The sequence below is a fragment of the Mauremys reevesii genome, linkage group 5 (assembly GCF_016161935.1).
Source record: "Mauremys reevesii isolate NIE-2019 linkage group 5, ASM1616193v1, whole genome shotgun sequence".
Classification (NCBI taxonomy): Eukaryota; Metazoa; Chordata; order Testudines; family Geoemydidae; genus Mauremys; species Mauremys reevesii.
The window spans coordinates 130,333,863-130,361,526 of record NC_052627.1 but is presented as its reverse complement, the minus strand read 5'-3'; the positions used below and the strand labels follow the sequence as shown (position 1 = coordinate 130,361,526).

General features: G+C 44.6%; 1 protein-coding gene across 3 annotated transcripts in view; it reads left to right on the top strand.

The window, feature by feature from the left end:
* Positions 1 to 703: 703 nt before the first annotated feature.
* The window catches only part of SMOX (spermine oxidase), an 80,527-nt gene continuing 53,566 nt past the window's right edge, over positions 704 to 27,664 (top strand). For 2 of the 3 annotated variants that reach the window (XM_039540977.1, XM_039540975.1), the window contains exon 1: positions 704 to 854. The gene's annotated coding sequence lies outside the window, so the exon portion shown is untranslated. The remainder of the gene's footprint in view (positions 855 to 27,664) is intronic. The other variant, XM_039540976.1, reaches the window with a different exon arrangement.

The window sequence follows — 27,664 nt, the reverse complement described above, 5'->3', positions numbered from 1 at the left end:
GTGGATATTGGGGCTGGCTGGGGTAGCAGTGGGGTAGGGGCTGCGGGGGAAGGGTATGGGAGGGTTGGTACCGGGGATGGTGGCGGAAGGACCGGGGATGTTTAGGGGCTGCGGGGGCAGGGTGGGTACCGGGGATGGGTAGGGGCTGCCAGGGGGCAGGGTGGGTACCGGGGATGGGTAGGGGCTGCGGGGGCAGGGTGGGTACTGGGGATGGGTAGGGGCTGCGGGGGCAGGGTGGGTACCGGGGATGGGGAGGGGCTGCAGGGGGGGGCAGCGTGGGTACCCGGGGCGGGGGGGGGCAGAGTGGGTACCGGGGGGATGGGTAGGGGCTGCGGGGGGGGCAGGGTGGGTACCGGGGGGGATGGGGAGGGGCTGCGGGGGCACGGTGGGTACCGGGGATGGGGAGGGGCTGCGGGGGCAGGGTGGGTACCGGGGATGGGGAGGGGCTGCGGGGGGGGCCGGGGGGGTACCGGGGGGTGGTGGCGGAAGGACCGGGGGGGGGGGGGCCGGCGTGCCAGGTCCGTGCTCCGGGCGATGTCTCCCGCTCGGTGCGGGGCGTGTCGGCTCCGGGTTCCGGGTTCCCGCTCCCCCCCGCGGCCCCCGAGGCAGGGCCCGGGCCGGGCTCCGGGCCAGGCTGCCCGGCCAGCCAGCCAGCCAGCCGGCCGGCCGGCCGGCCGCGGGGGGCGGGCGGGCGCAGGGCCCGAGGCGGAGCCGGGGCGGGCCGAGCCGAGCGGGGAGGAGGCTGCGGAACAGGCCGCCGCTGGTTGTCGCCTCGCAGTGCAGCAGCCGGGCGAGCCGAGCGCCGAGCTGGACAGGCTGCAGGAGCCCTTCGCCGCCGGCCCCCGCACCGCCAGGTACCGCCCGGCCCCGCCCGGGGAACCCCCGCCGGCCCCCGCGCTTCCCGGGGGCGGCTTGGGAGCGGGGCGCAGCCTCGGACCCCCCCTTCCCAGGAGCAACTCAGACCCCGGGGCCCCCGGTTCTGCTTGGGAGGGGGTTCCCTAAAGGACCAGAGACCCCTTCCCCCTAGTACCTCCCAGTTCTGCTTGGGAGGGGGGAATTGGGGGGCTCTGTCCTGTAACCCCCAGTCTCCCCTAAAGGACCAGAGACCCCTTCCCCCAGTACCCCCCCAGTTCTGCTTGGGAGGGGGGAATTGGGGGGCTCTGTCCTGTAACCCCCCCCGTTTCCCCTAAAGGACCAGAGACCCCTTCCCCCAGTACCCCCCCAGTTCTGCTTGGGAGGGGGGAAATTGGGGAGCTCTGTCCTGTAACCCCCCACTCTCCCCTAAAGGACCACAAACCCCTTCCCCTTAGCACCCCCCCAGTTCTCCTTGGGAGGGGGAAAAACTGTGGTGACCTGTGCAGTAACCCCGCCACCCCCAGACTCCCCTAGAGTACCACAAACTCCTTCCCCCAGTTATGCTTGGGAGGGGGAATTGGGGTGATCCATCCTGTAACCCCCCCTTCTTCCCTAGATAATCCCCTCCCCCTTTCCTTAGAGGCGCGCATATCCTGTCCCCATTGGGCACTGATGTTCTGTCATAGCTTCAGCTGCCCCAGGAATTGGGGGGAGGGGGAGCTTTCACCCTGGGGACCTACATATGAAACAGCCTGTGTCGATAAGGTGATCAGATAGCAAGTGTAAAAAAGCGGATGGGGGTAATAGGGGTCTATGTAAGACAAAGCCCTGAATATTGGGACAGTCCCTATAAAATCAGGACATCTGGTCACCCTACTGGTAGATGTTATTCCTCCTCCCCACTTTTCAGAACCCTGCTTTGGTGTGTTTGTTTCCGATTCTTCTTGTGTCAGAGTCAGACTCCTGCCATGCAAAAGCTGTGCAGTTAGTGCTCACTGAGGCGCCTTTCTTGACCTCTTTATGGGCTTCTGTTGTTGATGTTGCAAATTGATGGATGGAAAAGCAGTGAATCCTGAAACAAAGCCGGTTCCTTTCCCCCAGTCACATTACTACACAGGGTTTCGACACTGACTACCGCTGTGTCTCACTGCAGTTTGAGATGTGCCCCACTTAGATAATGCACAGTGAACTCTGTTTGTGCATGCAGACTCCAAAGTATATAATAACCATAATAACAATGGGGGTGTGTATTTTTTGGTGGGTTCATGTTTCACTATATAGAAGTAGTGAGAAATCTGTGTAATATCCAATGTAGTTCAAGGCCAGACTTACAAAATTGTCTTGGAAATTTACCAGGCACCCTCCAAAATTTCCCAACTCTTCTGTGCTTAACCTTGATAATATTAAGGAAACAGCTAATTATGTTTTGACTCATGTGTTTTTGAAAAAAATTGCTCCGGGCAAGTAGAATTGTGCAAGGTGGGAGTGAGACAATTATGAATGGCTTCAACCTTATCTTTATGTCAGATCATAAAATAGTTATGTGGGGTTGGTTATATATGTATGTTAGTATATTTATATTAAGGAGTTTTTTCTGGTAATAGCATGACAATAAATCTCCAATAATGTCATCGAAACTTCAAGATTATTGATGTAAATTATGATCTGCAAATGCTTCAAGTGTGCGTTAGGTGTTTCTTGTTTGTACATGGGCTTAATAATGCTGTGGTTTTGGCACTAGTTTCTGATCTCATGTACTCGAGTAATTTAATTGACGTCAGTGGAATTACTCCAGTTTTACATTGGTGTAATTGAGATCAGAATTTAGCTCCAAAGCTGTAGTATTATAATACCTTGGTAGCATTATAATGCCAGAGTCGTCATAAAACACCATATATAAATTACTGGCTACGAAAGCTTTGTGTTTATATCAATAATCTCAGGATTATGGTGACATCATGAGAATAAAGCTCAAGTAGTATCAGCAGAAACATCAATTGATATATCTATCTATCTGTCTGTCTGTCTATCTATCTATAGATAAAAAAATAATAATACCCCACCTCCAAATCCACTTTGTAATCTAAGCAAGATAAAGTTGACGCTTATCAATAATTGTCCTCCTGTATATGATACAATTACACACACATATTAAAATTCATTTTGCGTATATATGTATAAAATTACACTCACCCACTTTCTGATCTGACATAAAGACAAGGTTGAGGCCAAAAGGCTGTCCTTACCTCACCCTGGTGATACAAGCTTTACTTAATATGCACAATATAGTATGCTGTTCTGAGAGTAACCAGGTTGGTTGAGTTAAGGACATGGTGTCAGCCTAGAGACATGGCAGTGTATTGTGTAAGAACAGTGTGTGTTTTGAGACTCCAACAAACTCAGTTTATTGACATACTGATAATACTTAGCATTTATATAGCCCCTTTCCTGCTTTTAGTGTTAACCAAACATTCATTAATTCCTTACAAAACCCTTAGGAGTTGGTGAACAGTTGTTACTATTTTATACTTGGGGACATTAAGACATGGAAAAGTCAGGTTCATAAATGGAGATTAGAGCCCTCTTTCCGTCATTACCCCTCTGGACCATGCCTCTTTATTGAAAACAGTCTGATATCGCCAGTCCTGGACAGGCCTGCCCACTGTTAAACTTGTATCTTAGATGCTGCTGCTGCTTTTTTTTTTTTTTAATATCTGTAGTGCTGAAGGTTGGCAAAGTACTTTAACAAGTTAATTACATTACCACGGAAATGCAACCACCTCTGCGGTAGAGGACAGCAACCAGCTTGCACATAATGTTGTCTGGGGTGTGGAAATTGTGGATGAACTAGTTTGAAAAATGCCACGGGATCTCTAATGTCCACATTGAGCAAACAGAACATCTGCTTTTTATGGGTTCATTTGCAGGACCCTCTGCTTTAAATTACATGCATGGAGCTAATTTATCCACCTCAACCAGAACTAGCCTTAACGTTTTGGGTTTGGCCTCTGAGACAAGTTTTTGTGAGTCCCCTCTCCTAAAACGTACCGGAATGGCCTAAGAAGGTTGGAGAGGGTTAGTAGGGTGTCTCCTTGGGTACATGGACTCTTGAGCTGGTGGCATAACTTTCAGCATGGGAATATGTATATACTTTAGCTTTGATAGAGCTAGTGTGCTAAAAATAGAAGTGTAGCAGCAGTGGTGCAGGCAGCAGGGTAGGGTATGTGCCTGAGAAAGTACCTAGGGCAGGGGTGGCCAAACTGTGGCTCCGGAGCCACATGCGGCTCTTCAGAAGTTAATATGCGGCTCCTTGTATAGGCACCGACTCTGGGGCTGGAGCTACAGACGCCAACTTTCCAGTGTGCCAGGGGATGCTCACTGCTCAATCCCTGGCTCTGCCACAGGCCCTGCCCCCACGCCACCCCTTTCCGGCCCCTTCCCCTGAACTTGCAGTGCTCTCGCTCCTCCCCCAGCCTCCTGCACACCACAAAACAGCTGATCGGGAGGTGCGGAGAGGGGGGGGAGGTGCTGATCGGTGGGGATGCCAGTGGGCAGGGGGCGCTCTGAGCCGGGGGGGGAGGGGGAAGCTGATGAGGGGCTGCTGACTTATTACTGTGGCTCTTTGGCAATGTACATTGGGTAAATTCTGGATCCTTCTCAGGCTCAGGTTGGCCACCCCTGACCTAGGGTCTTGGGGTGGGGGGGTTGTATTCAGGCAGCTAGCCCATGTTGCTGCCTGCACTGTAGCAACCACTTCCATTTTTAGCACATTTTTAGCTTGATCAAAACTAGTGCACGTACGTCTACTTGACCTGTAAGGTACACCTTCAGCTCAAGTGTAGACGTACCCTTTGGCATACGTAACCGGCTCATTTTATACTAATGGTGGTTTGTCCATCCCGCTGCAGAAAACTGTCTTTCCAGGGAAAATGACTAGAGAATTTTTTTAAAACGAAAGCTGAGATTCTTTTTTTTATTTCAAATCAGAGTGGGAAGGACAAAAGCTTTGACCTCTGAAGGTTGAAGCAGTGAGTCAACCCTGCAGGGTCTTAATTTATGAGAGTACGTATTATATATCAAATGAAATATAAATAAAAATGCATCTCCCGTGCACTGGGTGCCTTTGACAAAATACTAAAGATTCTACCACATTCACAGATCTACCTGCCTCTATGACCGCCATTAACCAATCAGAAAACTAATAAATGTAGAAATATCCTCACCCATGGCCATAGCCACCACTCCTTATCATACTTTCTCTCCTCAAAAGGAATGAAAATATATTGAAATACACCTCTACCTCGATATAATGCTGTCCTTGGGAGCCAAAAAATCTTACCGGGTTATAGGTGAAACCGTATTATATTGAACTTGCTTTGATCCACCGGAGTGCGCAGCCCCGCCCCCCCGGAGCACTGCTTTACCGCGTTATATCCAAATTTGTGTTATATCGGGTGGCGTTATATTGAGGTAGCGGTGTATTGGGTTTCACAGAGTCCAGGTATTCCATACCTTGGAGCAGGGGGTGTATTTGGCTATGGATAGTAATAGTTGTACTCTTACAGTGGTCACCATGGCAAGTCTTTGCAATTGCCACTTGCAAGTAGCTAACATTATTCCTATGGTATTTCCTGTAACAAATTCCAGGAATAGTGTGGGTGGTAATGTGAACTATTTACAACAGAGGATTTTGATGGCACCCACTGCTAGAGCCAAAGCCCCACGTGCTGCACAGTAAACTAGTAAAATAGTGTAGCAAGATCTTTGGCTTCTGTATTACAGCAGCTTCATTTAAAGTGAGAGTCTACTCTGAAAAATGCCCTTGTAAAAATATTATTGTGGGGTTCTTTGTATCTCGGTAACTTCTTTTTCAGCAGTGCTCTGTATACATGTAAAAATATTTTGAGATGTGTGGTTCTCTTTCCTCCTCCCTCACCTCCCTCCCCCCCCAAAACCCTGCTAGCTTTGCAAACTCAGCCTGAGCTCTGTTTGCGCATCACACCTATAATAAAAGTTCCGCAGCTTAAATTAGCTCCTCATTGACACAAGTGCAACCCCATTGTCTTCAACTGGAATCGGTACCAATCACTTTTTGAATAAACTGGTGTCTTTTTTGTTTTAACTAAAAACAATTTAAATAAAAAGGAGGGTCTTTAATGAATTTAGTATCAGTGGCCTCTGTTCTCTGGGTATATTTATTTTGCATTTCCCCCACACTTTCAGTTCTTGATGTGCTGCAGATTTTTTTCTTGGCAAGCTATAACTGCATCACAGAAGTTGTCAAGGGAGATGCTGCAGGGAGTGGTTTGGCAGCTGGGTGGAAGACATTTGGGGGTTTTGGCACTTGGTCAGTATAACTGCATTGACTTCAGAAGAGCTACACCAATGGTCTCCAACCTTTTTAAGCACAAGATCACTTTTTGAATTTAAGTGCAACCCAGGATCTACCTCAAAGAAAATGGAGAAATAACAGTAATCACACAAACCCAAACACACTTGCCCTGTCCCTACCCTGCCCCTTCTCCGAGGCCCCATCCTGCTCACTCCATCCCTCCCCCTCTGTTGCTCGCTCTCTCCCACCTCATTCACTTTCATCAGGCTGGGACAAGGGGTTGGGGTGTGGGATGGAGTGCAGGCTCTGGTCTGGGGAGGAGGGGTTTGGAGTGTAGGAGGGGCTCCGGGCTGAGCCTGGGGCCGGGTTTTGGGGTGCAGGAGGGGGTTCAGGGCTGGGGCAGGGAGCTGGGGTGTGGGAGGTGGTGTGGGGTGCTGGCTCTGAGAGGGGGCTTTGGGCTCAGGCAGCAGGTTGGGGTGCAGGCTCTGGGAGGGGGTTGGGGTGCAAGAGGGAGTGTGGGGTACTGGAGGGGATCAGGGCTGAGACAGGGGGCTGGGATGCAGGCTTTGGGAGGGTGTTTGGGTGCCAGAGGGGGTTCAGGGCTGGGGCAGGGAGCTGGGGTGCAGGAGGGGTTCAGTGTGTAGTCTCTGGCTGGGTGCCGCTTACCTCAGCCGGCTCTCGGGTGACAGCGCAGCTGGGCTAAGGCAGGCTCCCTGCCTGCCCTGGCCCTGTGCTGCTCCTGGAAGCGGCCGGCATGTCCGGCAGGGGCTCCTGGGTGGGGGAAGGGCAGGTGGGCCCCCCCCATCCACAGGCACCGCCCCTGCAGCTCCCATTGGCTGCGGTTCCCTGTTCCCAGCCAATGGGAGCTGCAGGTGAGGGCAGCGCGCAAGACCCCCTGCCTCTCCCCCTCAGGAGCTGCTGCTGGACATGCCATCCACTTCTGGGAGCGGCACAGGGCCAGGGCAGGTAGGGAGCCTGCTTTAGTCCCTCTGCGCCACCGGACTGTTAGGGTCCGACCTCCCTGTTTCGCTGTAGGAGGGTTGGCAACCCTATCGCGATTGACTGGTGGATCTTGGAGCCTGTGACGATCTCAGTCTCAGTGACTGAGACTGAGATCGACTGTCAGAGGCTCCACGATTGAGATCTATCGGTTGGTGACCACTGACCTACATTGATTAGGGGGATATGGTCTCATGAATTCATAGTTCAGCTGTGTTAAATTTCTGATTACAGGTTTTTTTTTAAAGTGCCATATCGACTTTGTTGACATCCTGTACCAATTTCATTTAAATCTGCTTTCCTTTTCAAAATTAACAAGGTAAAGGTGTGTGAAAGGAGAGGAACCACCTGAAACAGAAAAATCGTCATAGTCTCACAGTTGATATAACTGCAGAACTGACAGACAGTGGTAGATCTCTTCCAAAGAACTGATAATTGTGCGTTTTGTTCTTCATGGTTCATTATTTTGCTGTGTAATGACAGATTTGTTTAAGATGTTTCTCCATAATTAGCTAAATTTAATTCACTGAAGGATATTATTGGCCTGTTTAGAATTACATGTTTTCATGCCCTGAAGAAAAGAATAGGTTTTATTTTTAGGTTTAGTTCAACACTGAAGTGAAATAAACATGCAGTTCACTAATGCAGAAATAGTCAGTTGCAGCTACCTTGTAGCTGAGGTGTCAAGAGAATAATCTATGTTGTCTCAGCAGAGAGAGCTGAAAGCAGTAGAGTCTTACACTACCCCTAATCCAGGTCTCCTGTACATAGGGAGTACTTATTTCTCCCCCATCCCCAAGAATTTAGGATCTGTAATGTAGATGTGCCTATGGCAGCCTAACTATGCCAGCATAATCTGCTAGTGTAGACAGCATATGTCAACAAGAGGAGTTCTGACAGTATAGTAGCACCACCCAAAGGCGGCGACTTCCTCTGTTCCTGGGGGTGCTCGACCTCCGCTCTGTCCCAGGCCCTGCCCCCCCTCCACCTCTTCTCCCAAGCCCCCACCCCACTTCTTCCCGCCCCTGCCTCGCCTCTTCCCTCCCCCTTCCCCCACCTCTTCCTGCCCCCACTCCTCTTCCTCCCCTCCAGCACCTCCTGCACACTGCTGAACAGCTGATTCGCGGTGTGCAGGAGGTGTAGCGAGGGAGGGAGAGGAGCTGATTGGAAGAGGGAATGGGCAGCACTGATCCGTGGGGCTGTCAGTGGGTGCTGAGCACTATTTTTCTTCCGTGGGTGCTCCAGCCCCGGACCACTCATGGAGTCGGCACCTATGCCACCACCTCCCTGAATGACGTTAGCAACACCTCGTAGAAGTTATATGATAAGATTATGTGCCTCTGTCATTTCTAGTTTATTTGGTCCTTCAAAAAGCATTTGACAAAGTTGCTTATAAGAGACAATTAAGAAAACTAAGTCATGGAGTGAGAGGCAAAGTACTATCCTGGAGAAGAAACAGGCTAAGGCAGAACACAAATTATGGCTAAATGGTAAGCTTTCAATATGGCAGAATGTTAACAAGATTTCCCAAGGTGCTGTTAGAACAAATGTTTAATATAACAATGATCTGGAGGAAAGAGATCGTAATAAGCTATACCTCTAACACCCACTTGGTTAGTGGGTTGAGCACTGTTCCTATCTTGAAGTCCAGGGCACACATTGACTTAACCGCGTAGTGTAGACCTGCCCCAAAAAGCAACCAAAATGGTGTGCTGCTTAAGGAATAGCATAGAAAAGACCGCTGAAAATACAAATGTTGTTGTAGCTGTTTTGGTCTGAGGATATTAGCCCTGGTCTACACTACAGAACTACTTCGGTATAACTACGTCGCACAGGGGTGTGGATTATTGAGCGACATAGTTATACTGATCTAAGTGTTGGTGTAGACAGCGCTGTGTCAGCAGGACAGCTTCTCCGCCGACATAGGTACTGCCTCTCGTGGAGGTGGAATTATTAAGCTGATGGGAGAGCTCTCTTCCATTGGCTTAGAGCAGGCGTAGTCAAATTTTTTTTTTCAAGGTCCAAATTTCTTGGTCAAGGTATAGTCAAGATCCAGCCACCAGAGAAATATTTTTCACACTGCAAGTGCCCCTGTTCAATGAATGCATACATTGCTGTGTAATATACCGAGGGCCTATTGCTTATTTTTAAGTGCATTACATGAAAAATAAAATCAAACCACTGTATAACCTGAAAATAACCTTCAAGAAATATGCAATAAATTACTTTGAGAAAGTATGTAGGTAAAATGTCAAATAGATGCAAATATTAGTATTAAAATACTTTCAGACAACTGTTTTAAGTTTTGAATGTGTTCTGTCAAATAAAATTATTGTATCCATATGTGTATATAGAGAGATAGATAAACATATTCAAAACTTTCAAGACTTTTGTGGTTTATTTCATATAAGTATCAGGGTTTGAAAGAAAATAACCCTTAGTACACATGAACTCTTTATCTTTTATGATTCGGGTCTTTCCAATAACAAATACACACCCATCTACGTGTGTATTAAGCAAAATAATCATGAATAATTACTGTGAAATATCTGTTTACACTGTAGTGTTACTACTGAAAATGTAATTTTATACGGCAATAGAAATTTAAAATAAAATATGTGTGAATAATGTATAATTATACTACTTGCCATCAGTGGGAAAAGTGACAGGTCTTCTACTAGACAAGGGCCTAGAAGTTTTGCGTAAGTTCAATCAAGACAAGATGGAGGCAATTGCACAGATGATTATCAGTCAGAACGGAGCGTAGGAAAGATCGGAAATATGGCAAGAGACCACCCTGGCTTAACCAGGAGACCTTCAATGATCTGAAACCCAAAAAAGAGTCCTACAAAAAGTGGAAACGAGGTCAAATTACAACGGATGAATATAAATAAATAACGTAAGTGTGTAGGGACAAAATTAGAAAGGCCAAGGCACAAAATGAGATTAAACCAGCTAGAGACATAAATGGTAACAGAAAAAGCTTCTACAAATACATTAGAAAGAAGAGGAAGACCAAGGGCAGGATACGCCTTTTACTCAATGAGGGAGGGGAAACAATAACAGCAAATGTGGAAATGGCAGAAGTACTACATGACTTTTTTGTTTCAGTTTTCACCAAAAAGGTTGATAGGGATTGGAAATCTAACATAGTGAATGCCAGTGAAAATGAGGTAGAAGCAGAGAATAAAATAGGGAAAGAACAAGTTAAAAATTACTTAGACAAATTAGTCAAGTATCAGAGGGGTAGACAAATTAGGAGTCTTTGTGGCACCTTACAGACTAACAAATTTATTTGGGCATAAGTTTTCGTGGGCTGCAGCCCACTTCATCAGATGCATGGAGTGTAAAATACAGTAGACAGGTATAAATATGCAGCACATGAAAAGATGGGAGTTGCCTTATCAAGTGGGGGGTCAGTGTTAATAAGGCCAATCCAGGAAGATTGAAGTGTTCTCCTACTGGTTTTTGAATGTTATAATTCTTGATGTCTTATTTGTGTCCATTTATTCTTTTGCGTAGAGACTGTCCACTTTGGCCAATGTACATGGCAGAGGGGCATTGCTGGCACATGATGGCATATATCACATTGGTAGATGTGCAGGTGAACAAGCCCCTGATGGTGTGGCTGATGTGGTTAGGTCCTACGATGGTGTCCCTTGAATAGATATGCGGACAGAGTTGGCAACAGGGTTTGTTGCAGCGATTGGTTCCTTGGTTAGTGTTTCTGTTGTGTGGTGTGTAGTTGCTGGTGAGTATTTGCTTCAGGTTGGGGGGCTGTCTGTAAGCGATGACTGGTCTGCCTCCCAAGATCTGAGAGAGTGAGGGATTGTCTTTCAGCATAGGTTGTAGATTCTTGATGGTGCGCTAGAGAGGTTTTAGTTGGGGGCTGCAGGTGGTGGCTAGTGGTGTTCTGTTACTTTCTTTGTTGGGCCTGTCCTGTAGTAGGTGACTCTGGGTACCCTTCTGGCTCTGTCAGTCTGTTTCTTCAATTCCCCAGGTGGGTATTGTAGTTTTAAGAACGGTTGATAGAGATCCTGTAGGTATTTGTCTCTGTCTGAGGGATTGGAGCAAATGCAGTTGTATCTCAGGGCTTGGCTGTAGACAGTGGATTGTGTGATGTGATCTGGATGAAAGCTGAAGGCATGTAAGTAAGTATAGTGGTCAGTAAGTTTCTGGTATAGGGCAGTGTTTATGTGACCATCACTTATTTCCACTGTAATCACCAGGAAGTGGATCTCTTGTGTGGACTGGTCCAGGTTGAGGTTGATGGTGTGGTGGAAATTGTTGAAATCCTGGTGGAATTCCTCAAGGGCCTCCTTCCCATGGGTCCAGATGATGAAGATGTCATCAGTGTAGCAAAAGTAGAGTAGGGGCGCTAGGGGATGAGAGGTGAGGAAGCGTTGTTCTAAGTCAGCCATAAAAATGTTGGCATACTGTGTGGCCATGTGGGTACCCATAGCAGTGCTGCTGACTTGAAGGTATAAATCGTCCCCAAATCTGAAATAGTTGTGGATGAGGACAAAGTCACAAAGCTCAGCCACCAGGTTTGCGGTTACATTATTGGGGATACTGTTCCTGATGGCTTGTAGTCCATCGTTGTGTGGAATGTTGGTATAGAGGGCTTCTACATCCATAGTGGCTAGGATGGTGTTTTCTGGAAGATCACCAATGGATTGTAGTTTCCTCAGGAAGTCAGTGGTGTCTCGAATATAGCTGGGGGTGAAAGAATTGTAATTCAAAAACCAGTAGGAGAGTACTTCAATCTCCCTGGACACTCAATAACAGACTTAAAAGTGGCCATTCTTCAACAAAAAACCTTCAAAAACAGACTTCAATGAGAAACTGCAGAACTGGAATTAATTTGCAAACTTGACACCATCAAATTAGGCCTAAATAAAGATTGGGAGTGGCTGGGTCACTACAAAATATAATTTTCCCTCACCCCTTCTTGTCAACTGTTGAGAATGGGCCACATCCACCATGATTGAATTGGCCTCGTTAGCACTACAAAAAGTAATTTTCCCTCTGTTGATAGTCACCCCTTCTTGTCAACTGTTGAGAATCGGCCACATCCACCCTGATTGAATTGGCCTCATTAGCACTTAGGAAGGAATAATCAGCTGCACACATACAAAATGGGAAGTGACCCTAGGAAGGAGCACCGTAGAAAGGGATCTGGGGGTTATAGTGGATCACAAATTAAATGTGAGTCAACAGTGTAAGGGCTTGGCTACACTTACAAATTTGTAGCGCTGCAGCAGGGTGTGAAAACACACCCTCTGCAGCGCGCGTGCGGCGGCGGCGCTAGCCAGTGAGTGATCAGCCAGCCAGCGAGCGCTCCCAGCGCTGCCGCCTCCCCCATTCAGTGGAAGTGGGCGCGCGGACAGCGCTGGGAGCGCTTTCTCGCAGCTACACTGGTGCTCCGCCGCTTCGCGCGGCTGCGCTGCGCGCGCAGCGCTTTGCGCATGCGAGTGCTGCCAGCCTAACACTGTTACAAAAAAAGTAAACATCATTTTGGGTATGTCTACACTACTCACGGATTGGTGGGTAGTGATCGATCTATCGGGGATCGATGTATCACGTCTCGTCTAGACGCGATACATCAATCCCCGAATGCGCTCCCCGTCGACTCCGGAACTCCACCAGGGCGAGAGGCGGAAACGGAGTTGACGGGGGAGCGGCGGCTGTCGATCCCGCGCCGCGAGGACGCGAAATAAGTCAATCTAAGTCCATGTAAGATACATCGACTTCAGCTATGCTATTCTCATAGCTGAAGTTGCGTATCTTAGATCAACACCTCCCCTCCTCCCCCCATGTAGACCAGGCCTTTGTGATGTATTAGCAGGAGTGTTTTAAGCAAGACACAAGAAGTAATTCTTCCGCTCTACTCTGCGCTGATTAGGCCTCAGCTGGAGTATTGTATCCAGTTCTGGGTGCCGCTTTTAAGGAAAGATGTGGACAAATTGGAGAAAGTCCAGAGATGAGCAACAAGGATAAACAGGGCCATAGGCTCCAGATCAAAGGTAGGAGAAGGACAGAGAGGGACCAGTGAGTGTAGAGCCTGCGCACAGCACAGGTGGTGCAAGAGTGCCCTGACTACTATGGTCCTATGAAAATCGTTGTAATAAAGGGAGGGGGCACTCATGAACTGCTGGTTTTCTAATTGAATAGTGGGAGCTGCGTGCTAGATTTTGTTCCTGGTATTCAAATGCAGGATTTCATAAATTCAGGTCATTTGTATTGCAGTGGATATTTCTCCCTTATTCCTCTTTTCAGAAGCGGAGAAAGAGTAACTCCCAGTATTTGGTCACACACAGCAACTATTACACACTTCTTTTCATATGGTGCATGGAAGTTTGCATGAATTACTGTAGAAACATTGAGGAGAAACCTTTTATTCTGGTGTCACTGCTCCTGTGTTTGTGTATGTGTGTGTATCTATCTATCTATCTATCTTATGACTTTATATCTTTTGATGCATTATAAATCAATGCACAGAGTGGGTAGGGGTTTCACAGTTCATGGGAGCCAGGTGCTGCAGGAAATAGTGTTGGTAACACTCTTCTTTATGAACTGGTATTGAACCAACTCCTTAACATGGTCCTCTTCTGCTTAAGATGCTGTCTCTTCTATGGGATGTAAAATGTAGGCCCTGACCAGCTGTGTCCAGTTAGGCTCTCCTGGCACTCTTCAGACTGTGCGGCGGACCAAATGATACAGAGTTACGAACACCTTGGGGATAAAGGTGTTCGTAACTCTGAACAAAATGTTATGGTTCTTTCAAAAGCTTACAGCTGATCATTGGCTTAATACAGCTTTGAAACTTTACTATGCAAAAGAAGAATGTTGCTTTCCTTTGCTGATACTAGTTTACGTATAACACAGGACTGTACTGTGTTTGCTTTTTTGTGTGTTTGTTTTTTGTCTCTGCTGCAGCCTGGTTGTATACTTCAGGATCCAAATGAGGTGTGTGGTTGACTGGTCAGTTCATAACTCAGTTGTTTGTAACTCTGAGGTCCTAGTGTAGTTTGGATAACTATGTTCTGCCCATCTAATCTCTCCTTTCAATTTTAGTTGGACAATGATATTCTGCTTCACTTCCTATCCTAAACTGTTACGTACCATAGTGTCACCAAGTGCTGTTAAACAGCTGATGTATTTCACTCCAGAAGTACATTTCAGTGGTGGGTAAAATTATTGCTTTGCATGTACAGTTGGTAATAGTTGGGCATTTGGGGATGAAAGATGCTATTTAAACAGAAGGCATTATTACATAGAAAATGTACGGGGACAAATGTTAGAAACATTATTTATGAAGATAAGCTACTAAACTGAGGCATGTATGAAATCTGTAACATATAATTGCAATTAAACTACATTTAAGCACATCATTTGAAATCACAGCTGTCCTTTAAATGTACATGATAACTTAAAATCTCAGCCAACCTCAACAGTAACATATTTAAGTGGTGTTTGATAATTGTCATTGCTTGATTATTATGTCTTTAGTAAAATGATTCTGAGAAGCAATTGAATAACAGAGGAAGCAATTGGAGTGGTATTTGATGGCTGTTGGTGGTTCTATGTGAAATGAATTTGGTCTTTTCTGGTTCCAAATGGACAGGTGTCCACATCACACAACACCTCAGTGCCACTAGTTGAAATCCACGTGGGACATCTTGGATATTATGTTCATATAAATTATCATGGGGGTTTAAAAAGAATTTTAATTATTCATGCACAAGGTAATAGCCCCACTGTAAACTGAAAAATTTAGATATATCCGTTTGAAACTAAAGGGGAAATTTTAAATAACAGAATGTCGTTATCCCAGTTGAAATTTAGCTGCTCCCGTTTACAAGATTAACCTTTAATTCAGATTAATTTTCCTATGTGTCCCTGTGTAGACAAGCCTCAACAGTGTACAAAGGTGTTTTTATGGGATTAACTGAGGGAGCTAACCTCATTGTAAAGGCTAGTCTGGATATTCCTGAAACATGCAAGCAACAAATGTTCGTGGTTTACCCCTGGGATTAGTTTATGTACATCACTTACTTCCACCCCTCCCCCCCCCCCGCTTCTTGCTATCAGGGAGGATTGATTTAAATCAAAGCAATTTAAATCACCAATTTTAATTGTGATTTCCATCAGCAAGCAGGAAATCTTGATTTAAATAATTTATTTTAATTGTTCAGCGTTTGTACTTTTTAGCTATTTTCCTAAAGAAAGATGGATTCTCATTGGTTGGTAACTATTAAAAATATTGATTTGCAACTAAATATAGGCTTTACACTAAATTTGGTGGTGCTTTTTGCTAACCTGGAGAATATACACATTTATTTAAATAAATCTATAGCTTAACATATATTTATTCAAATTCTTAATTTTTACATTATTATGATGTTAGAAAATGGTGAATGATGCATTTCTTATTGACAAGATGATTAATTTTGTATTTGTGTCAAGCTCTGTTTGGATGGACATTCAAATTCCTTAAAAAATGCACAAAAACAGCATTTTAAATTTTTATTATTAAATAAAACTACGTTAAAAGTTCTGGATACATAAGAAAAAAGTTTATCAAAGAGTTTATTAAAACAAGTTTTGCATTTAAAAGTAACTGATTTACTGAACAAAGGAAGTTATTGAATTGAACTGATTGTTTCTGGTCCCCATGTCCTTCAAGATTTTAGAAATAGAAGATCTCATAGTCTCTCACACCTAGTTTTTATTCATAGAAAGGAAGAGGAAAACAAGCTTTCCTATCTCCCAATTAGTTTCTTAATTGTGATTGAACTAGTCATTGAACTGAACTAGCTGAATAAACTGAAATGAAGAAAATATTCTCTCTATACCAGCAGAAGTGGCTACTGCTGTCAAAAGCGGGTTTAGCACTTCAGTAAACTCTGGTTGCAAGTCAGTGACTTCCACCAGATCAGTGGCTTGAGTTTCTTTAAAGCAGGGATCGGCAACCTCTGGCACGCAGCTCGCCAGGGTAAGCACCCTGGCAGGCCAGGCTGGTTTGCTTATGTGCTGCGTCCGCAGGTTTGGCCGATTGCGACTCCCACTGGCCACAGTTCGCCGCTCCAGGCCAAAGGGGGTGGCGGGAAGCCGCGGCCAGCACATCCCTCAGCCCACGCTGAGGCTCGTTGGCTGAATCTGGGGATGCGACAGGTAAACAAACAGGCCCGGCCCGCCAGGGTGCTTACCCTGCCGAGCCACGCGCCAAAGGTTGCTGATCCCTCCTTTAAAGCTTCAGCAGCAAACATGTACTGCTTAATATTTTTTGTATTTAATTTAAATGACTTTAATGGATTATAAGAAGTTGAGCCCTTATGATAGGTTGTCAATTTCAAATGTAATTTTAGAGATGTGTACTTTAAAAAATAAACTTTTATTTAATTTAAATAAAAAAATCCAATGTAAAATTTTTGAACAGTTGTTTTTCTTTTTCTTCTTTTGTTTTTAATCCACCTTGCTTGCTGTTAGTTCTTATGGAGCTTTATGTGTCTTGTCTAATCAGATGTAAGCTTTTCATATACATCTTTTATATGGTATCTTGTCCAATGTGTGTCTCCAGCTTTCCTAGAACTTTGCAACATCTGGCTGTGGTAGCCAACAGATACACTATATTTTCTCCTTTTAAACAAATTGTTTTAAGTGAACTTAATGCTGGCAAAAGTAATTTTATTGACGACTTTTTGACACCAAAGTCCTCTTTTTCTCACCGAATAGGTACAGCACAGGCAGCTGCTGTGCAGACTTCCTCACCAATGTGTCTTTACCCTGATCTGCCGGGAGAGGTTGGGTGGAGTCCTTCTGACACTTTCAAACCTTATGCCTCTGGAGACTTGCTAACAAGGGTGTCGGTTAGGCTGTATAACAGGAGAACAACTCCGGGCTTGTCTACAGAGGGAATGTATTCTGGAATAAAATAGGCTGTGAATTTAAAAAGCAATAGCTCCCGATGTGGATATTTAGAAAGAAGAATGCCTTTTACTGATTTAGCTAATCCATGTGGATTCTGGTCAATTTCCCTGTATAGACAAGCCTTCAGACCACAATTGAGTTCTTATATGCCACCAAACAGCTGTCAGATACATGAGACTGTGTTGCAGCTGACTTGGCCAGATTTGAATTTTTGACCTACAATACAAGTGAATTACAACTGTTTGTTGTGCAGTGCGAGCTTGTCTGAATTGGGTTGAGCAGATGGTGGTTACACAGTTTGCCATCAGAATTTAGTCTGATCGTTTTCTTCCCTCTCTTTCCCAACAGCCCCACACCCATGTCTGACTAATTGGCCTGCCTCGCTCAGCCCCCACACCAACTCTCAGTAGTAATGTAGTACACTCTCTGAGCAGTTAGTCTACAGTGCTAATAAGAGAAGAGAAGAAACACTCTTTCCAGCCAGTCTAATGAAATTAGGTCATTTGGACAATTTAAAAATCAATTTCATTTATGCATTCCCTTATTGATTCTACATACTGGCAAAGAGTTTCTCCTTCTGCCTGTGTTGTTGTCTGGACACATAACCTGTTTACAGATGTTTAAGGCCTTAAGGGACCATTGTGATAATTTTATCTGGCCTCCTGCATAACACAGGCCAAAGACTTTCATCCAATAATTTCTACATCAAGCCATTAACTTTGTAAGGCAGGTTTTCTAATCCTTTAATCATTCTTGTAGCTCTTTTCTGACCCCTCTCCAATTTATCAATATCCTTTTTGTATTGTGGGCACCAGAAGTGGACACAGTGTTCCAGCAGTGGTCACACCAGTGCCAAATACAGAGGTAAAATAACCTCTTCACTCCTATGTGCGATTCCCGTTTATGCATCCCAGGATCACATTAGCTCATTTGGCCACAGCATCATACTGGGATTTTCCACCACGACTCCCAAATCTTTTTCAGAGTTACTGCTTCCCAGGGTAGAGTCCATTAACCTGTAACTGTGGCCTCCGTTATTTGTTCTTAGATGTATACATTTACATTTAGCCATGTTAAAATGCATATTGTTTGCTTGCGCTCAGTTTATCGAGTAATCCAGATTGCTCTGTTTCAATAACCTTGCCTCTTCGTTATTTACTGCTCCCCCAATTTTTGTGTCGCCTGAAAACTTGATCATTGACAATTTTATGTTTTGTTCTAGGTAATTGATGAAAATGTTTAATACCGTAGGGCCAACAACCATCCTTGTGAGACTCCCCTAGAAACACACCATCTTGATGACGATTCCCCATTTACATTTAGGCGTTGAGACCTGTCTGTTAACCGATCTGTAATCCATTTAATCTGTGCCAATTTTATATCATTCTAGTTTTTTAATCAAAATGTCACTCTGTACCAAGTCAAATGCCTTACAGAAGTCTATTACATCAACACTATAGCTTTTATCAACCAAACTTGTGATCTCATAAAAAAAAAGATACCAAATTAATTTGACAGGATCTGTTTTCCATAAACCCATGTTGATTTGCATTAATTACATTATCCTCCTTTAATTCTTTATGAACTGAGTCCCATATCTGCCACTCCATTATCTTGCCTGGGATCAATGTCAAACTGACAGGCCTATATTTACATAGGTCATGTGGTGGTAAGAACCATGTTTTTGCTACTTAGGGTTCCAGTCCTGCTTCTGTTGAAGTCCATGACAAAACTCCCACTGGCTGGAGTGAGAGAAAGAATAACTTTATCTGCTTCTGTTGTGTAAACTTTGCTTGAAGTCACTGGGTCAGGTTCTGTTCTCTGTTAGACCAATGTATGTTTGTCTGAAATGTCCATAACAATTGGCTGGTGGGGAAGCGTCCTAGAGTTAGTTGAACATTTTTTGATACAACAGTTATCCATTGAAAAAGGCTGTGTCGTTGAAATTGAAATTTTTGCGGGAGGGTGTTGATTTCAATATAATTTTTATGGTAAAATTGTTTAAATTATTTGAAATTGAAATGGAGCTATTTCATTTCCACTTCCTTGTTTCAATTTATGTTTTAAAATGTAATTTTAATATTTCGGTATTTACATTTTGACATCAGAACCAAACATTTCTGTCAGTTTTTTTTTCACGTTTTCTAATTGAAATATTTTTGGAATGTCCATACTGCACATTTTGCCTTTTCGTACCAATTCAGGTTGAAGTTTTTTCAAAATGTCAGAATTTCCCATGGGAAGGAATTTCTGTTTTCCCACCAGCTGTAATTTGTCCATAAATGACTATGATTTTCAATGTGGGAATAAAAGGTAGGAGTAGTTGACTTCTTAAGCCACAGTGTGATGGGGTGTACAAACCCCACACTGAGCAACGAAGACTTAAGGGCTCATTTTGGGCTCAGCCAGCCCCGCCCTGCCACACCTGCAGAAAATGGTCCATTTGCTGGAGGAATGAAAAGGCAGCAAATTAGCTCAGTTGGCGAGCAGCGCTGAAGGTGAGCAGACCTGCAGCCCACAGCTCCAGCAGAGCAGAGCAGAGTGAAACCTAAAGGTTCTGATGCAGCTGCCCAGAGGGGCCCTCCGTGAGGGAAGGGAGGACCCTCCGCAGAGACAAGGTGAGAGGAAAGTATCCTGTGGCCCTGGACAGTGGCGACTCTCACTTTCTTCTCTTTGATTTGGATTTTCCCACCAGGTGAATGCCTTGGACTGAGGTGACCCCAGATGGGGGAGACAAGAGGAAGAGGCCCAGGGAGGACAGGTCTTGGTTGCCAGGTTACTGGTAGCCCAAAGGGCCATGGGTCGAAGACTGGTGGAGTGGGAGGGCCTGGGCTCCCCTCTCCACAACTCCCCATGGCAGTCTGGGGTTGTGGCCGTGACCACTAGGCCACGCTTCCCAACCAGACCCTGAGTGGAGACAATTATACACAGGCAGTCGGAGCCCAATTCTCATTTCACACTGGTGTGAGCTGGGAGTAATTCCATTTTCTTCAGTAGATCTACTCCCGATTTACAATTGTTTAAATGAGATCAGAACCAGGCCTCCATCTTTATAAAGAAGCACTGATAATTAATCAACTTTTTTTACAGTTGTGCCCAAAGACCCCATTCAGGATTGGGGTCCCATTCTTCTGGGTGCTGTGCAAACAACGGCATGGAGTCCCTCCCCTAGGGAGTACACAGAAGAAGAAAGTGAAGTGGTGGAGGCTGTGGGGCCATAACTTAGTACTCTGCTGCCTGGCTTGTCTAGTTTATTTGTTACCATTTGCATGCCCCTATTCCAAGGCAGATTGACTGTTATATACTGATGCAGTTATGAAGTGTACTTTCTATTATCCAATTAAACAACTAGCTAGACGTGAGTAGCAGCACGTAGGCACAGAGGACAGTAGGCTGGTCCAGACTAGACATGTTCCTTATTTCTCCTGCACTTGCAGAAAGTGGTTTGGGGTTAGTTCAAAGACTGCTTTGAAGACTGATTTTGTATAACTGTTTAATTTCATTTTAGGCCCATAAATGCATCACGTGTGTTTCCTTTTGAGTTGTCACATGGCAGCTGTTCTGTTATGAAAAAGTTCTGAAAAATCTGGTTTAGCTCACATTTACACTTCCAGCATCGACAGGGCAGACCTCTCAAATAAGTCTCTCCAAAGTCGGGACTGCCAATAATAATAGACCCTGTCTATGCTAGCAGCGTAATTATGTTTAAAAATGCTTACCTGTTGTAATCGTTAAACCCCATTTTAAAATCTTTTATTAAAAGATTAGCTATTTAAAATGGTTAAAACTCAGTTTAGACCCAAGGGTGTTTCAACACTGGGAAACTACCATATAATAACATGGAACTCTGACATGTAGCAGAAACATGATCTCAAAAAGTTATATCATAATATGGAAGAAAATGCAGTGTAAACAGGGTCAGGGAGCTTGCAAAGACCAGAGTACGGTAATTGGAACAAACAATTCAGTACTCAGAAAAAGTGAACTTTTTAAACCTCATGCATGCTCCAGAAGTCTTGCTTTCCTTACTGAGAAGGAAAAAAGGGTGGTACAATAAAGTTGGCCCAGGAACAAATGGGTATAAACTGTCTATGAATAAATTTAGGCTGAAAATTAGAAGAAGGTTTCTAATCATTAGAGAAGAGAGGTTCTGAAATAGCTTTCTAATTGGAGTAATGGGGACAGACAACCTAACTAGTTTTCAGAGAGAGCTTGACAAGATTTTGGACAAGATTTTGTGATGGAATGCATGTGCTGGCAGGGGACTTAGTGACTCAGGAGATCCCTGCAAGTTCCTATGTTAAGGAGTTTTACCTCTTTGAAAAGGTTTGTAGATGGAATGACTTGTCATAAAATGTAAGAATCTCTATAGAATAGAAAGATATTGTAATAGCCACGTCTTTTTTCGCATCAAGCTTTATTCTTTAGAGGTGCTTCCTTGGGGTTAGAGCTTTAATCTTGGTAATTAATGTAATAATGGTCATGATTTTCAGAAGTGACTAGTGATTTTTGAGAGTGTCTCTCTTTTTGGGTGTCCAGTCTAGCATCTTAAAAGGGACTGTGTGCTGAGCACCCACCTCTCTGAAAATCAAGTGCCGTCAAGATGTCTCAATGTGAGCATACAAAAATCACTAGTCTCTCTTTTTTTTTTTTAATATTGACCTATATTCCTGAAGATGACATTGTAAAGAGGAGGACAACTTCAAATAGTGTGTTCCCAACCAAGTACTTTCTATAGAAAGGCTTGGTTGAGAATGTTAATCAGGACTTTTTATAAATTGAGGAGACTTTGCTTCCGCCCAAGTTTTCAAACAAGCTTTCCAAAACCAGGGACTGTGCTTCATTCAAGTGTATTTTTTTTCTTTTTAAACTGGAAGTTAGCCCAGGGGGAAAAACAAACAAACAAACAAACAAAACCTCCCCAACCTTCTCTGTAGGACAAACCCTCATGGTTGCAATGGAAAAATGAGGTGGGTCAGACTGGCTAAACAGGAAAGGGAAATAAGGGAAACTCTCTAATCTAAGTTTAAAAAAGAGTCCTCCTATGAAATAACTTAGATGTGTGTTGTCTTTGAAGCATTTTACCTTGGTTGACATTTACATCTGTCTAATCTTACTGTATTTCTTGTGGACATGTCATCTGACCTGTAGTAACACATTCACCCTGTAGTTTCGGGCTTGATGTAAGAATTAGTAATTGAAATTATATGGTCCTGTGTTAAGGAGGTGAGTCTTAACATCTTAACTGTACACTTAAGGCTTTTGGAGCCCTTTACAAATATGAATGAAAACACCCTTTTGACGTAGCTAAATATTATCCCTTTATTACGCACGAGGAAACTAAAGTGTAGAAAGGATAAAATGTGACATGCTGAATGCAATCAGCTCTCCTCAACATACATGGAAATTGAGGGTTCTTTTATGTTTATTATCCCCGATCACACAGGAAATCTGTGACAGGACCAGGAATAAAACACAAGTCATCTGATTCCTAGTCCTCTGTGTTAGCCACGTGACCATTCTCCCTGCCCCGCTAAAACTTCCCCTATTTCTAAAATGTCACTTTCCTTCTTAGCCTATGCTTAACTTTTCTCTTTCTGCATAATTATTTACTTCTGGAAGGTGGGTAGGGATACAGTTTATTAAAGATGTGTAACACAAAATAAAGTTGCATTTGTTTAAAATGCAGTATATATTGGTAATCATTAAGAAATGTCACTCTGATTTAACCAGTGTCACTCTGATTAAGCCATGGTGGGGAAAACGGAAAGCCGTATTGTACAGATAAATAATCCACAGTTTATGTACTTCCTAGTGTACATAAGGCTGGGATCCATTGATCTCAATCCAAGAGCTCAGCTGGAGCAGTTTTACTGTCACCAGAGCCCCAAGATAGAATTTCAGCCGTATGCCGTGTTTTGGTGTACGTAATAATATGGAAACAAAGAACTGTCTGTTGTTACCATGCATTACTATCTCTTCCACTCTTCTCCTCTCTCATTTCACCAGCTAGGTCTTCTCTCTGCTCTGGGTCCAGGCACTAGTAGTAATCATGAGGGCAGTGCAGAATGGCTTCTGGAGTTACAGCAGGGATAATTTGGGTCCTTCAGTATAAGATGATTTTTCTTCATGGTAACATAGTGATGAGTTGTCTTATTTCTGACAGCTGTCACCAAACAGTTAGAAGTTAGACATCAGCTAGCTAAAAGCTTCTACGTGCCTTTGCCACAGAAACATCTGTAAGATAAAAGGATGTGCATTTCATATTCAAAAACACACCCTTTGATCAGCACTGGGGAGATGCCTTAATCTTCAATAAGAGGCTCCTTGATTGAAACTTCATGAAAAAATTGGGAAGGAATCTAGTCATGGGTGTATCATAAATCTCAGAAGCCCATCCATCAGTGTTATCAGAGAATTTAGGTCTGGTTTACACTAAAGTGTTAGGTTGACCCAGCTATGTCATTCAGGGGTGGGAAAAACCCATCCCCCTGAGTGATATAGTAGAGCCCACCTAACCCCCGGTGTAGACAGTGCTAGGCCGATGGAAGAATTCTTCTGTCAACTTAGCTACTGCCTCTCAGGGAGGTGGATGACCTATACTGACAGGAGGACCCTCCCATTGATTTAGTTGGGGTTGGTCCTGCTTTGAGCAGGGGGTTGGACTAGATGACCTCCTGAGGTCTCTTCCAACCCAAATCTTCTATGATTCTATGGTGTTGGTAGTGTCTACACTGAAGCATTGCAATGCTGCAGCTGTAGCATTTCAAGTGTGGACAGGTCATTTCAGGAAGCCTCTTCCCACCCCACCCCACCCTTCTTCAACAAATTGACCTTGTACTGTATGTTCTTCCTCTACACACAACCTTTGTGACACTTGCTGCAGCAAGAACTGCTTTGGATTAATGATAATTTTCCTCTGTAAGAAAATAACAGACTTTTGAAATAACATCTGCTTGTGTCTGTTTCTAGTTAATTATATCAGGCCTCCCTTCCTGTCTCACACCTGGAATTTTAAAGTGAGGTGGGGAGTGTTAAGGTTTATGTTGTAGGTGTTGCACAATCCTTAAGTTAGTCTCTTGTGTGGGGCTAGTGAGAATTTAGGATTCTGCTGCTTCCTCTCATGACGGTACTTGATGGGCAATTAGAATTCTAGAAGAAGTCAGGCAAGGGAGCTCTTCTAAATCTGTATCCACCCAATGGGTCAAATTCTGCACTGATTGACTTCAGAGAAATAGGCGAGGTGTGAATTATATTGCTGTGGGGGTGAATCATTGTAGAATTTGGCCATGTATATCTTTGGTTAGAAGCCAGGGCTTCCATTACATTTAATTATTTTTTTTCCTGTGGTTTGCAAGGGAAAGGTGTGGTTAACTGCTTAAGGGTGGCTTTCAGTCAAAGACTCAGAATGTGTGCGGCTTTCAAATATAGCGTACTTGATGCTGTTTAGAGAACTGCTGCTACTTCATTGCAGTCTGTAATGTCTGGATTCTAAGAAGTGGTTCTTTTGATGTAGTGTCCTTAATGCGGCGTGTCCTGAATAGGTGGTCCTGCCTATGCTGTAGACACAGTGAACATAGCTTCCTTAACTGACTCACCTTCCTTTACATTGGTGAGTTGTACTCAGAACTCAGGCATGGCTCCTTCGCTTACTGTAACTCGTTTACAAAATAGTCAAAATCCCAACGCATTCAGAAGTGTGATGCGAATATGGGCATCGTCATTTATTTGATGCAGACCCCAGTTTGCTCAGCGCTGTATGAACATTATAACTGAGGTCAGGAATCTGATTTTAAGACTGATCTTATTGAGTTAATAGGAGAGAGAACAAGAGTAAGGGTAATAAAATCATGTGGTTATGTGGGCTCGGTAGTGCACAGCTGTTCCCTGGCTGTGCTACTGATACAGTCACCTAAGGGAACCCAGCTGCAGCACTGGTCCAGTTTATATCAAAACATGGTTCCAGTTTCCACTGTAGACTGACCCTCAACCCATTCTCATATCCCCACTTGGTTTATTCTCCAATTTACATAAGTTGTCTCATGGACCAAATCCCCTCCTGTTTGCAATTCCCAGGTGTTTTCCCTTCTGTTCATGATCTCATACCATCTCCATGACAACTACAGCACTTAGCTTATCTGCCTACTTTACTGATCCAGGGATTTCCTGTCTCCTTTTAACTGTCTTAGGCCTGGCCTATACTACAGAGCTAGGTTGGCACAAGGCAGCTTTTGTTGACCTAACTATGGAAGTGTCTATGCTTAAATTTGGCTCCCATCAACATAAGTACTCTGCTACACTGGCTTAATAACTCTACCTCCACGAGAGGCATAGAGTCAATGTCGATGTAATTAGGTCGACGCAGTATCAGTGTAGACACTATGTTGCTTATGTCGACTGTTACTGGCTTTCAGAAGCCATCCTACAATGCCCCACACTGGCAGTACAATCGATACAAGCGTTCCTGTTGAGGATGCGCACTGCCGACACAAGGAGCATAGTGTAGACACGCACAAGCGATGTAATTACTGCAGTATGCCACCGTAAGTTAGGTTGACTTAATTTTGTAGTGTAGACATGCAGCTAGAAACGAGGAGGAGAGTTAGCACCATGTGAGCACAGAGCAGACCCCTAGGGTCCATGGACTGTAGTCTGAGGCATGCCAGCGTGTAACATAGGCTTAGGAATCTGGGGCTATATCATCCTTTTCTTCTCCTGGGGTAGAGGGGGAAGCTCCCCATTTCCTGTGGCAATGGGGACACATTGGAATGGTCTAGGAGTTGGGAAGTGCCACTTCTATGGCATTATTGCTGCTGCTTCTCCCATAGAAAACCACAGGTATTGGGCTGTAGCAGGAGATGATGTAGTGGGAATGGGGGATGGCTGCTCTGTGTGTTAATGTACCCTTCCCATCTCATAGGACACTGACCCCTCAGCATTATCTTACTTGTGTTTTCCTGCTCCTTGTTGTGGAACTTTGGGGTTGAGGGGGAGCTGGGGATTCACTGGCAGCACTTACTTTCCTTTCAGGAGACACGTCTATAGAAGGATGTGAGAGAAACATAATTAACAGTAAAGGTACTCAAACAGTAAAGGCATTCAGAGTGAGGTGGGCTTTAAACTAGGCTTGATGGGGACAGGAGACTAAAGCCCATGGGTAAGACAAAACATGGAGACCTGGGGGAAGGGTCAGAATTTGGGGGGACCATGGGCAATCATAGTAGGGACAAAGGAGCGACAAAAGGGAATATAGAGGGGAAATCCAATGAACATCTTAGATGTCTGTGTCCTAACGCAAGAAGTATGGGGAGTAAACAGGAAGAACTAGAAATACTAGTGAGTAATCATAATTACAACACACAAGGGGCTTCACAGAAACTTGGTGAGATAATTCACCTGACTGGAATATTGGTATAGAAGGATACAGCTTGTTCAAGAAGGACAGGCAGGGGAAAAAAGGGAAGAGGTGTTGCCTTGTATGTCATAGATGTTTACAATTGCTCTGAGGTTGAGATAGAAGTGGGAGGCAGACCTACTGAATGTCTCTGGGTAAGAATAAAAGGGGTAAAAAACAAGGGGGATGTCATGGTAGAACATCTAACCAGAAAGAAGAGCTGCAAGGGAGGTTTAGGTTGGACATTAGGAAAAACTTCCTGACTGTCAGGGTGGTTAAGCATGGAAACAAATTGGCTAGGGAGGTTGTGGAATCTCCATCACTGGAGATTTTTAAGAGCAGGTTAGACAAATGCCTGTCAGGGATGGTCTAGATAATACATAGTCCTGCCTCCGTGCAGGGGACTGCACTAGATGACCTACCGAGGACCCTTCCAGTGCTACATTTCTATGATTCAGTGAACTGTACCAGGGAAAGACCACACTGTGCCCAAAGTTATACCCTTGCTGCAATTGTAAAATTCTCTTTAACTGCATCCTGTTTAACACTGAATCCTCCGGCACATTACTCAATGAAGGACCATTGCATAAGTATTCTGACCTCATTAGCTGGGTGGACAGGGGAACATTTGTAACCCAGGCCACAGAGCATAGGAGAACTGTTGTCTCATTCCAAGACAAGCCAGCAACCTTTGGACGTTCAAAGAGCTAAAGGTTGCATAAAATGGTATTGAAGGGTTGTGGAATTGAAGCTTCTGCAAGAGCTGGTTGACAGCAGCTAGTCCATCCCCTGCCAGTGCTGGAGGCCTCTGCAGTATGGTCCTCAAACCCTATTAGGTTAATTCTTAGCTCATACCTCTGGGAATCATTGCAGGATGGTCATTAACATCTGGGCATATGGATCAAGACTTCCTATCGTGGAGGAAAAATCCTCTAGGATTTACCACCTTGGTTTAACTTCATCCCCACTTATCCTGAAGCTCTGCATGAAGAAAGCTGTCCCTCTGGCTGAGCTCCACTCCAGGAGCTAGTAAGAGGGGTATTTAGAGAGCAGTGCAAGGTGCTCCGCTCCCCCGCTGGAGCTGGCTGAGCAAGCGGTATCCGCAGCACTCCCGAGCCTCAGGAGCAAGTTGAAGAGCCAAATGTGGGCCA